General features: G+C 40.3%; 1 pseudogene; it reads left to right on the top strand.

The window, feature by feature from the left end:
- Nucleotides 1-8,396: 8,396 nt before the first annotated feature.
- LOC104151137 (coiled-coil domain-containing protein 70-like) lies at nt 8,397-9,092 on the top strand (annotated as a pseudogene).
- Nucleotides 9,093-12,600: the final 3,508 nt, after the last annotated feature.

Here is a 12,600-nt window from a genome sequence, read left to right as displayed (position 1 = left end):
AGCGGGCAGGAGACCTGCATGGATGAACAAGGAACTCCTGGCAAAAATCCAGCAGAAGAAGGAAGTGTACAGAATGTGGAAAAGGGGACAGGCCACTGGGGAGGAATACAGGGACGTTGTCAGAGTGTGCAGGGAAGCGAGAAGGAAGGCTGAGGCCCAGTCGGAATTAAATCTGGCAAGGGATGTCAAGGACAACCGGAAGGGCTTCTTCAAATATATCACTAGCAAAAGGAAGACTAGGGAAAATGTGGGCCCGCTGATGAATAGGGCAGGTGCCCCGGTAACAAAGGATTCGGAGAAGGCAGAGATGCTGAATGCCGCCTTTGCTTCAGTCTTTACTACTAAGGCCATTCCTCAGGAATCCCAGACCCTGGGGACAACAGAAAAAGTCTGGAGAAAGGAAGACTCTCCCTTGGTTGAGCAGGATCAGGTTAGAGATCTTTTGTCCAAACTTGACATCCACATATCCATGGGCCCTGATGGGACGCACCCACGAGTGCGGAGGGAGCTGGCGGATGTCATCGCTAGGCCACTCTCCATCATCTCGGAAAGGTCCTGGAGATCAGGAGAGGTGCCTGAGGACTGGAAGAAAGCCAATGTCAATGTCACGCCTGTCTTCAGGAAGGGCAAGAAGGAGGAGCCAGGGAAACTACAGGCCTGTCAGCCTCACCTCTAGCCCTGGAAAGGTGATGGAACAGCTCCTCCTGGAGGTCATCACTAAGCATGTGGAGGACAAGAAGGTGATCAGGCGTAGTCAGCATGGATTCAGCAGAGGGAAATCATGCCTGACCAACCTGATAGCCTTCTCTGATGGGATGAGTGGCTGGGTAGAGGAGGGCAGAGCAGTGGATGTTGTGTTTCTGGACTTCAGCAAGGCTTTTGACACTGTCTCCCATCACATCCTCCTAGGTAAGCTCAGGAAGTGTGGGCTAGATGAGTGGAGAGTGAGGTGGCTTGAGAACTGGCTGGATGGCCGAGCTCCGAGGGTTGTGGTGAATGGCACAGAGTCAAGTTGGAGGCCTGTGGCTAGTGGTGTCCCCCAGGGGTCAGTCCTGGGTCCAGTCTTGTTCAATATATTCATCAATGACCTGGAGGAAGGCACAGAGTGCACCCTCAGCAAGTTTGCTGAGGATACTAAACTGGGGGGAGAGGCTAACACACCAGAAGGCTGTGCTGCCATTCAGAGGGACCTGGAGAGGCTGGAGAGGTGGGCGGAGAGGAACCTCCTGAAGTTCAACCAAGGCAAGTGCAGGGTCCTGCACCTAGGCAGGAATAATCCCATGCACCAGAGCAGGCTGGGGGTTGACCTGCTGGAAAGCAGCTCTGCCGAGAAGGACCTGGGAGTCCTGGTGGACAACAAGTTAAACATGAGCCAGCAGTGTGCCCTGGTGGCCAAGAAGGCCAATGGGATCCTGGGGTGCCTTAGGCAGAGTGTTGCCAGCAGGTGGAGGGAGGTGATCCTGCCCCTCTCCTCAGCCTCAGATGAGGCCTCACCTGGAGTGCTGTGTCCAATTCTGGGCTCCCCAGGACAAGAGAGACGTGACACTACTGGAGAGAGTGCAGCGGAGGGCTACAAAGATGATTAGAGAGCTGGAGCATCTCTCCTATGAAGAAAGACTGCAAGAGCTGGGCCTGTTCAGCCTGCAGAAGAGAAGATTGAGAGGGGATCTCATCAACGTGTACAAGTATCTGAAGGGGGAGTGTCGAGAGGATGAGGACAGCCTCTTCTCCGTGGTGCCCAGCGACAGGACAAGAGGCAATGGGCAGAAACTGAACCACAGGAACTTCCACCTGAACCTGAGAAAAAACTTCTTCCCTGTAAGGGTGACAGAGCATTGGAACAGGTTGCCCAGAGAGGTGGTGGAGTCTCCTTCGCTGGAGATATTCAAAACCTGCCTGGATGTGATCCTGGGCAATCTGCTCTAGAGGACCCTGCTTGAGCGGGGAGGTTGGACTAGATGATCTCCAGAGGTCCCTTCCAACCTAAACGATTCTGTGATTCTGTGATTCTGTGATTCTTCCTAGCTGTGATTACTTACATTTTCCCCAGTCAACTCGTATTTTTCCAAGGAATAAAGATGGCATCTGCAAGCAGACTCTGCAGAATAGACTGTGTGGGCATGCTAACAGATATACGTGCATGTGTACATATGTGACTCCAAAGTTCAACTCTAGCCCATATCTAGCTGTTCAGATCCAACCAGGTGGAAGAAAACGGCACAGAAATGCTGCTAAAAGAAAATGCCTAGCTAAATCACAGTAACAGCATTTTGTTGGTTGTATGTTCTTTCACAAGTGGACATTTAGCCTTTATAATATTTAATCTTTTTTTTTTTTTTTTTAAAGTAATAAGGGAGGGTAAGCATGATGAAACTTGAGCCTGCCTTTCTGACCTGTTTGCAGGATTGCCCTGTACTGTGTACATGTTTAACAAAAATAGTGGCTTAGCTTTCCTATCACTTTTTTATAATTAAGAGGAAATCCTGCATGCACTGTTCTCAGGACATATGAAAAGTGCCTTGTCCTCGAGGCACTTCTAAGTTCTTTTCACATTTCGAAATTCATGTATTGTTTCTGTGAAAAAGTTTTTCTAAAATCCAGTAACATACTGCATAATGCTACACTTTGAAATATCTTATTGATGAATTCACTTAGAATATATGTTTCAAATAGCATATGGTGCTAGAGTAGTTAAAAATACGGAACTTGTATTTAGTATAAAACATGACTTTCAAATAGACAAGCAAAACGATACATTAACGATAAAATAAAAGCAATCTATCACTACTGATGATGGCTATTACTTACCGTACTGTACACTTAAAAGTACTGGGTATGTCTTATGCATCTTATGGTTGCCAATATTACTTAAGTGCCTACCTATAGTATAAACTAGGCATGACTCCAATGCGATTGACGTGAATTTACTTGCTAGTGTTGTTCAGAGCTGGGTTAAGAACTCAGAATGCTGACTGTGATGGGTTCTTTTTTGTCTGAGGTGAACCTGCAGGGATATAATAGTCCACGTTCAATGCCTTTAACATCTACAGACACAAAATAGAAGAATAAGCATTTGATACAAGTGAAATTAGTGCTGGCCCAAAAATATGTTTTATTACCCTCTTACTTTTCCCTTCTACCTGAAGAGCTTCCTCCCTCCCTTCCTCCTTCTTTACTATTCTTTTTTTCTTTCTTTCCTTATTTCTTTCTTTTCCTCTTTTTCTGTCCTTCCTTTCATTAGAAGCTATGATCATCATTGTTCCTGATTAGTGTTTGAGATGTCTTAATTGTTTTCGGGATCTGACATAAACTTTGGTTTTTTTACGCCATCTCATGCAGCTGAACAGCCATGTGTGCAGAGCCTCTATGGATATTTTCAATGGACTCGCTAATCTCCAATATCATTTTAGAAGGGAGAAAAACACTCATGAATTAAGCAATTCACTGTTGGAAAGCAAATCAACATTCATGAACACTCTTACTGTTATAAATTCAAGTAACTGATATCCATAAAAAAGAGAATGAAAGAAGAGATATTTTCTAGTGTTTCTAAGCAAAACAAAAGCAAAATAGATGATTGGAAATTTAAGTTTGAATTTACAAACTGTGGAATTTACAGACACTAAATATTTCACATTTTTATAGTTTACAGCTGTGTTTAAATAAATCTATCTAATTATATTGAAGGCTGCCTTGTAATCATAGGCTAATCCCATCTGCATGCCTAGAAAGTGATAACAATGAGCTCCACTGGGCTATAAAAATTAACAAATGGAGAGGGTTTTGCATTTATCCCAAGTTTCTTTCTTTCTTTATTTATTTATTTCTCCCCCACCCCCCACCCCAAATGTGATTGGCTTTCTGCTTCAAAAGAATCATGTTTATGACCTTAAACCAAAAGTAAGAAAGACAGATAAGTCAATTCTTGACACTTTCCCACAAAGACCAGACCATCTGGACACTTTGTATTTATAACAGGTGCTTCTGGGACTCAGAGCCTAATTCTGGCCCAGATTCTGTTCTGTGTGGGTGACTCGGTCGCTGTGTGCAATTGCGCATTGCATTAATTGAAGGGACTCAGAAAGGCCAAGTACAGTAATTAGTCAGTTGGTCATGCAGAAAAGAGACTAGTGGCTTAGTGCCACTGAATGTTGAATGCACAGATGTACAGTACCATCTACTTTTGCTCTCTGTGGTACTCCGTTAATCTTTGGCAGGTAGAGCCAAGATCTGTCTTAGTCCAGGCTTTCAGTCTCCTGGAAGCAACAACATAAATTGTATAGCCACTTGGGAGAGAAAATGGTGAGTTTGATTGACCTAAAAAAGAAGCCACATCAGCATAAAATTGTCAGAGCAGTAAAAGTACCAGATGTGCCAAATATGCTAGTTAGATTTTCAGATTCTAATATGAGTTTTTAGATTTATCTAACAGCAACTGGCATATGTAATAGAAGCTATGAAATGTATATGATTCCAATTTTAGAAGCTTACTTTTTTGAAATATGCTGTTTTACTCTGCACATACTAAACTTTTTTGTATGCGTCACTGTTTTGAGGAAATGTTTAGCGATTGTTCAACAGAATTGTTAGATAACATTACTTGAAAAGTTAAGAATATACCTGCTCTGTTACTTGTTTCTTCTGAACAGTACAGCTAAGTGTAGGTAGTGGGGATATTCTAAAGTGATATAAGTGAAACTTGCACCTGCTTGCACCTGTTCTTTATCTGACTTACAGCAGAGACTTGAATCTTTCTTCTACATCTCTGGTGAATGTCATGCCTGCTGTTGTGCTATTTGTCCATTCAGAGTGGGTTTCCTTCAAAATCACTGGATAATTTCAATTCATTGTAATGTAGAATTCCTAGACTGCACATTTATTTTGAAAAACAGCACTTTTGGTTTCCTGTTAGAACAACCATTTTGTTCTCTGAGTATTGGTAAATTGAAATCTTGGTTTGCTTAGGCTAATATTTTCACAGTTGTACTAGGTTTACATACATCCTCCACCTGAAGTCAGCATCTATACCTTCAGTTTCAATGAGCTGATGTACTCTTATTGTTGTCACTCAGGGGGTTCATTAAAGGGTTACTCACAGTGGTAAAATGAAGTGTGTGCAAGCTTATAAATATAGTAGTTTTGTGGGCTTTTTAGTTGTTATTTGTTCGAACTATCTTAGAATCCTTTTATATTTCATTTCTTGCGATAAGCAAACGACATTAAGATCATAGAGCTACCATGCAGCATATTTAAGCAAAATTTTCTTTGATTAAAAAAAAGAATAATACTGCAACCTAACCAATAGTTTTATATTTTCCAATAAATTTTGCTAACTCTTTTTATGTCTAACGTTTTGACTATAATCATTGTGTTCCATTCATTGTGTTCCATTGTGTTCCAGTGATTGACTGGGTTCATAGAATTCTCTTTTCTCCAAGGTCAGACTACCCTTTTTCTTCCTATTCAGGGTCCTGAGAAATCGAGAGTGAAGGACTCAGGAGAGATCCTGAAGATTGCCTTATTCTTTGTCACTTCTTCAAACAGACAACTTTTTCCTATTATCTATGCTCCTAAATTGTGAGAGGAATTGGTTTACATGTCAAAATAGGCAGTGTTACTTAAAGCTTTACATTTTAACACGAAAACACCTACAACTGTTTTTTGTTTGGTACTGACTTACCCTATTTTTATTTAATCGCTATGACATTTTTAATGGAAGAGAAAATTGTCTAGGCTATAATGTTCAGACTTATGTTATGGAAAACTGTAGAAGAAATCAGTTTAAAACTATTCTTGAGGAGTTAAAATGTGGAAAAGAAGTGGGAAATAGGCATGAACCGAAGATACTGATCTTGCCTGATACTGCTCAGCATTACTCATCTGCTCTGCCTATTTAATTTGTGTGAGCAGGCAGGGAAATCAAATATCCTGGAGAAAAGGATTCAGAGGGCTGATCATCCTGCAGAATTTCAGTGGGAGTTGTGTATATACATCTCCTGGGATTACTGAGCATCTTATGTGGCATATTTTAGTTCTCTACCTAATTAACATAAAGAATGGAGCTGAGAGACAGCACAAAGAGATGATGTGATGTGTGCAGTGATTTAAACAAAACTGCCAAATATCATTTTAAGCTCACTGGACCTGAAAGTGCCTCCTCCACCTCTCTTTTTAATATCCTGAGCACATAGTGTGTTATTGAAAAATGTATCAGCTACTTCAATTGGACAACAAATATTGGAAAATGGCTTATCCTTTAGTTGCAATAAAGTATTTCTCTGTCCCTAAAGATTCAAAAGAAATGGACAAGATTCTACGGTAATCTAAAATGAGCATGGTTCTTAAGTAATTCATCAATTATTTAAGCAAAGCAAAAATGGTTGTTATGGAATGAACAGATTTTGGTTGACTCGGAAGGTTGTTTGTGGGGCAATGAAGAAGTAGCCTACCAACATGCTCTTTTCTTCTTTAATTCTCACTTTCCATGTACATTTGCTATATTTACTTGCATGTTCATAATTCCAAATACTAACCCTAGCCTAATTATTATAATATAAAGACTATGTATTGTTGTGTATACTGAATTTCTGTAACTTGGGAATAATCCCAGATTAAAGTTAGCTCAAAATTTGTACTGAGATAGCTGGGCATAAAAGCTCACCTTCAAGAGTGTGTGTGTGTGTGTGTGTGTGTGTGTGTGTGGGTGTGTGTGTGGGTGGGTGGGTGGGTGTATACATATTTCAGTGGCAGCTATCAATACCCATGGCTCGAGCCATTCAGCTAGCTCCACAAGAATGTTTTAGATCAACGTAGTAAATGAAGGAACATGAAAAATGGTTGAGAAATACAAAGACTGTCTTGCTAGGGAACCCTAACCTCATAAATACCTATGCTTACTTTCAGATGATCACAAAAGTTGTGATTACCAGTGCCACTCATTGTTGTGTCACTGATGTTACACATCTTAAGATGACATCATCAAGGATAACCAACCTCTCCTGATAGCTCTCCAAGGGCATACCAGATGGCAGGCTGATTCAAGGATAATATATATCAGTAAGTATTGTATGTTTTCCTGCATTTATCATAATTTTATTGCTGAATTTATTATAGACACTCCATAGACACAATGTAGCTTCTCTGAACATCAGAAGATTTGTTAATTTTATATATATATACATATATATATATATGTATGTATATACATTTAGACTTGTAATAAATTACATGATTTAGTAGCTAATTCCTTATTGCTTCCTAACAAATGCCTGTCCTATATCTCAGGTATCCCTGATATTACAATATTGCCTTATGTATAGATGTTAAACTTTTAAAAATTCTATTTAACTTGTTCTTTTACGCCACTCCAAACAATTTGACATTCTCCCAACAGGGTAGGACAAGGCACAAACAAGCAAAAAAAAAAAGTTGATTGTACTTTATCTCAGTTCCAACAATAGAATTTGAACAGAAAAAAATCACTAAGTCTTAATTAATTCATTTGATGTCTCTTACACTTGAGCAACTTCCACTGCTGCTGCATGCTCAGTGCATAAAATATGATTTAATCCTCTGTCTGTATTGATGTCCACGTAAAGTAGAGAAAGGAAGAGAGAAAATAAAAACAATGTGCATATGTAGCTGTAAAGCAAGGGCATCTCCAATAACTTGGTGCAGTTAAATTAGTATAACACTTCACAGATTTTACAAAATCTGAAAAGTTAATAACTTTGTACATGTAAAAATCCTAGCTTTTGCTGCATAAAAACAACGTATATTAGTTAATTATGAACAATGGTATGATCCATAATTTACTCACAGATGATGATGTGGAGCTGGCTCCTTGAAATAACATTTCATATTCATTTTAATATATAAATCCTTAATTTCTTTGAAATGGTAAATGTTCAAGAATAAGAGCATGGATTTATTTATCTTAACTATGCACATATTTCAGATTTTTAATAGACTAGAAGTAGCACTTCTGTAAATATATTTCAGTTAATGTCAACAAAACGCTACGGGATTTGTGCAACTGTTACAGAGAGCAAGATTTGATCTTATATGAGCAAAATGAACAATTAAAAAATTCTTCCCATGTGCATATGTACCAACAAATGTATTATAATTAAATTAGGTTCATAAAAGTGAATTTACTATATGTACTTCAGTATATGCAGAAATATACAACACTTATCAAATATCAACATTGTTTTACTGCTATTTCGATTTCTTGGCTAGTGCTATATTTTTCATTCTGTGTTTTCTGATATTCTTTTGAGGATGGGCTGACGGAGACTTCACCTCTGTTCTCAATTCAATGATTACTGAATATAACAGGTGGCATCTGTTGTGCATCAGAGCATACCCCCTGACGGGTGCATTTAAATAACAAAATGTTTGACTCAAAGGATGGGCATTTTTTAAACAACAGTAGCAGTTTACCTCTACTGCCCTCTTCTGCCACTGCCTCTCAAGTGACAGAATTTAACCAAGCACTCCGGAAGGAGAATCAGACGCTTCGAGAAGAGAATCAAATCCTTCGGCAGGAGAATAGAGCTTTCCGTGTGGAAAACAAAGCCTATCATCAGGAGAACCAAATTATCCGAGGAGAGAACAAAGCCCTTTGGGAAGAAAATAAAATCTTACAGGAGAAGCACACAAACTCTTCAGAGGAACCAAAGCACCTTGAGAAACAGGAAAAGGCCCTCCGGCAGCAGAATAAAGCCCTCCGAGAAGAGATTAAAGCTCTCAAAGGACAAGAAATAGCATTTGCAATGGAGGAAAAAGCTCTTCAGGAAGAGATTATAGCCCTATGGGAGGAAAACAAGGCCTTCCAGGAGCAGATCAAGGCTCTTCGAAAGGATAATAAGGCCGTTCAGGAAGAGGAGAAAGCCCTCCATGAAGAAAAAAATGCCCTCAGCGAAGAGAAATTTGCCCTCCAAGAGGAGAACAGAGCCCTTCAAGTGGAGAAAAAAGCCCTACAAAGTGAAGGGAAAGCTCTTCAAGAAGAGAATAAAGTGCTCCATGAATGGAATAAGATTCTTCAAGGAGAGGAATAAAGTGAAGTAAGAAAAAAATCAGATGCTTAGGGAGACTTAATAGGAGGAGTAAAGAAATTAAAAGGAAGGGCAGTAGTTTTAATGTTAGCCAAATGTTCTGGAGAGCACTAGAACAGAAGATCCATAAGAACTAATGGAGAGCAAGCAGCCTGATAGGCTTAATGCCAAAGCCTAGGAAGTTTGAATGTGCTGAAATAGGGGTGTTGGTATCTTTGATCCCTGAAGGCTAATAAATTACTGCTGGCAATAAATAATGTATAGCTGCAGATGTCTGCTTTACTGGGAGTTTAAATATCACAGAAAACAAGCTTCTGATTATCGTGTTTTGAAAGTTTAGAAAAAATTGGTCTTTTCTACTATAGACTATTGGATAATACACATTAGGTGGATGTTAATGTTACAAATATTGAGGTCAAATATAAGTGGGACTCTGTCAGAGTCCCACTTTCTATATGTGGCCTTCACTAGCAAAATATCATATTTCTGAAAACAGGGAGTATGAAACACTTCCAGAAAATGATATTGAATAAGTGTACTCTAGCATCCTTTGTCTCAGAGATTTTTTCCTTGAAAGACCTGCTTTTTAGCATGAATTAACATGAAAAAGCCTTCTTTCTCTTCCAGTGTTGCTAAAGAAAGAAGATCAAGGAGCAAGTTTGAACACACTCCTCCTGACCTTTTTCACTGCCAATTTTTGTTGTTTCTACTTTGTACAGCTCCAATAGACTATTTCTAAGGCAATATGTATTCACAGTTCTGGGGTGGCTTAATCTTAGTGTGAATGGTAGCTAAGCCAGCATTGGGCTTCTTTTATCTTATCCATTCCTGTTAATATCATTACCTCTTTGAAAGCATATATGAGCTCCTTAGTCGTCATCCAAGTAACAGGTGTTTTCCCACATCTAACCAGCCTATTTGGTGTTATTAGCCAGTTCATAATCTCCAGGAGTTAATTAATACCTTGGGCACCCATTTCACCTGCCACCCCACAGGCTTCATCCCTTTTTCCATGGCTTGGAGACCCAGATCAAACCATATATCATTCTATCTTTTAAGCATTCCCAAAGTGCTGGTAACTGTAAGACAGCATCCAGAAGTAGCAGAACAACTTCATTAACTTCATGGCTGCTTGACAACGGTTTCCAATTTCTAGACACTGATGTTAGGTTTTTACAGGGTCTTGCCATGATTCCAGTATTTGGCCTCTGTTCAATATCAAGATATGAGTCACCTTTAACAAGAAAACAGTGTAGCGGTAGATACATAAAACTCCCCTTTGCTCCTGTAGAAAGCACTACAGCAGGCCATTGAGAAACATGCATGGCTTGCTCAGTCGCTGTCAGGCACATAGGACTTCACTCAAAGGCTTTCTTCTCTTTCTTTCCTTACTTTACCTCCGTTTTTTCCAAAGGACACTATAGCTACTGTTTCTGTATTTTTTTTTTCTTGCATTCAAGTGCACCTTAGACAGCTACTTAAGTACAACTAACTCCTGGGCCAGCTCCATCACACGTGAGCCAATATTGGCGCCAAGAAACTATTTCAAACTGCCTCCACTGGTCCTGGGGCTTTCTGCAATGTGTGGCAGTGGGGGCTGTTGCACACTACAGAGATTAACCTTAAAGCACTTTCCGCTATTCTCTGAAGGAAGAGGAGGAGGTTTCCTGCTTGATTAGCAAACTAAGTTAGCAATGAATTGAATTAAAGTACACAGAATACCGATTTGTATTGCAGAAGCACAAAGACTAGAAAAGAAAGTTCTCTAGTGGTGGCCCCAAATCCCACAAAGAGGAGATATCACAGGCAGTGGAGCAAGGATAAGTGTACTCAAGGAAATGAATATTTCTTCTGTTTTACCAGGTATTAAAGTCTCAGAGTGGTTTCCTTAAAGGCCAGAAAGACTTAGGAAAGTTGAGCTCAGGAAACTGTTAGAGGACATATAGATTAAAAAAAGCTAATACAACTTGGTAGGCATATTCGCCTGGAGGTAAAAGGGAGAAACATGAAGAATTTTTTCTTGTACAATCATTTTCCCAGTGAGGACTAAAATGTACTTTTTCTCTTCAATCCGGGGATCTTGGATTCAGATCCTCCCCTTGGATCTAGATGCCATGTACATAAGGATGATTCTTGGTATATGTCTGCCATAACAGATCTCGTTTTATGAACGTTGGCAGAGGGCTAGGAAGGGATGAACAGCGGATAGTGGACAGTTCAGTGATTTAATTCCTTCTGAAAAGACGGGCTAAATCACATGATTGCCTGTGTAAAAATGGTATAATTATGCTATTGTTGAATATGACATGAGCTAAAAAAAAATCATATACCTAGAAAAATTTAAGTTGGATGTGACCTCTGGAGGTCATCTGGTTACTCGCTGAAAGCAAGGCCAGCTTTCAAGTTACCTTAGTTAAGAGGACATTAGAATGGTTACATTCCTCAAAGTTACATTAGAATAGGGGAAAGACAACATCTGTCTCTTATTTGCCTAGTTGATTTGTCCAGATTAGTTGATTAGTTGATCTGTCCAGAGCTGAAAAAGTCAGGCACTACCAGTGCAGCATGTAGGTCTGTAGTGATTTATTTTCTATAGCCTCATGTTCCTGCATTTCTTCTTGAAGGATTCTGCCCACAATGGTTTGCGTTACTGATTTCCAGTCCTGCATCAGACCAAGTTTGCCCTTCTGGTGAAGAACATGGCTGATTTCAGACCTAACTGAAAGGTTTCCTAATATTGACCAAAACAATTTGTCTGTGTTTCTGCCAGGATAGGGATATTTTCAACAACAGGTTTGTAGCTATTTCTAGACTCTGTGCCGTGTCTCCTTTCCTGTAGTGTCCATGGTAGCCCAGGCATCTGAGTTCTGGTGTGGTATCTGTCACAAGCAAAAAAGTCTCACCTTGGAGAATTGTACTTAATTTCTTGCTAATTAATACAAAATGTTAAGTACTGATCTGGCTTTGAGAAAAGAAGAAAATGTAAAATAATAAACAAACACTGAGGGAAACACCTTTTCTCCTCAGACTCCATTTTGGCCACATACACCTCTGCTCTGCCTTCCTCATCACAGCTCCTCTTGTTCTTGCTGCACTTTTCACTCAGTCTCTACCAATCCCTTTGGTGAGGTGACAAGAAGCACAGGACGGCAGAGTCAGCGTGTAATGGTTTCTTTCTGTTGCTCCTTGCTTCTTTCTTGTTTTCCAATGCTCTGGCATGGGTTGCCTAATGGCCGTAGTCCCTTTGAAGGTGTCCCTGCCCCAGCATGGGTGGCTCGCAGCCACTCATGGCTGTACCTCCTTAGGTATGGATCCAGAGTGCATCTGTGGCCATGTCCCCAGCAATGTCTCCTTCCGTGTGGCACCTGCCACCCCATGCGCTGGGCCCGGCCCAGCATCTCCGTGGTCTCTTTGTTACCTCAGCAGTGCGTGTGAATGGCTCCATGCATGAGCCGGAGCCTGGCGTCAGACTGCAGGCAGAGTCCTCTGCATGGATACAAAACTGTGTGGGTACATATCAAACATTTAGAGATACTACAGG

Source organism: Struthio camelus, chromosome 1 (assembly GCF_040807025.1).
Source record: "Struthio camelus isolate bStrCam1 chromosome 1, bStrCam1.hap1, whole genome shotgun sequence".
Taxonomy (NCBI): domain Eukaryota; kingdom Metazoa; phylum Chordata; class Aves; order Struthioniformes; family Struthionidae; genus Struthio; species Struthio camelus.
The sequence above is the reverse complement of the archived record's forward strand: the minus strand, read 5'-3'. Positions and strand labels throughout refer to the sequence as shown.